Below are 455 nucleotides of genomic sequence, written 5' to 3'. Positions count from 1 at the left end.
CGTTTCGGCCAGAATTGTTAGCCTTCATGAAAATATTAAAATAGATATTAGTAATAATAATAATAGTAATAACAGAGGCACAACAATGTGGCCAAAAAAATTTTGACTCCTTCATAAAGGTCCTCTCAAGCTCTATTGGGATGAATCAATAATTACGGACCATACAGTACGCCATAATTAACCAGATATCTTCCTTATAGGTATAAGAAAAAATAAAGCGGAGCTTGTTGATGTCCGAATCCCAAACGATAATAATACAAGCTCTACGGTGGGAGAAAAACTGAGGAAATATCAGGAATTGGCGATTGAATTGAAGGAACTGTATCACTTGGAGGTAGTTACCACTACTCCAATCATTATATCCACCAATGGCCTCGTACAGAAATTCACAGTGGCAGGCGTGAATGGTTTGGGGGTGCCTATAAATGTGCTAAGAGAGTCTCAACAGTCGGTTC

Source organism: Halyomorpha halys, unplaced genomic scaffold (assembly GCF_000696795.3).
Source record: "Halyomorpha halys isolate HHAL.00 unplaced genomic scaffold, Hhal_1.1 Scaffold669.1, whole genome shotgun sequence".
Lineage (NCBI taxonomy): Eukaryota > Metazoa > Arthropoda > Insecta > Hemiptera > Pentatomidae > Halyomorpha > Halyomorpha halys.
The sequence above is the reverse complement of the archived record's forward strand: the minus strand, read 5'-3'. Positions refer to the sequence as shown.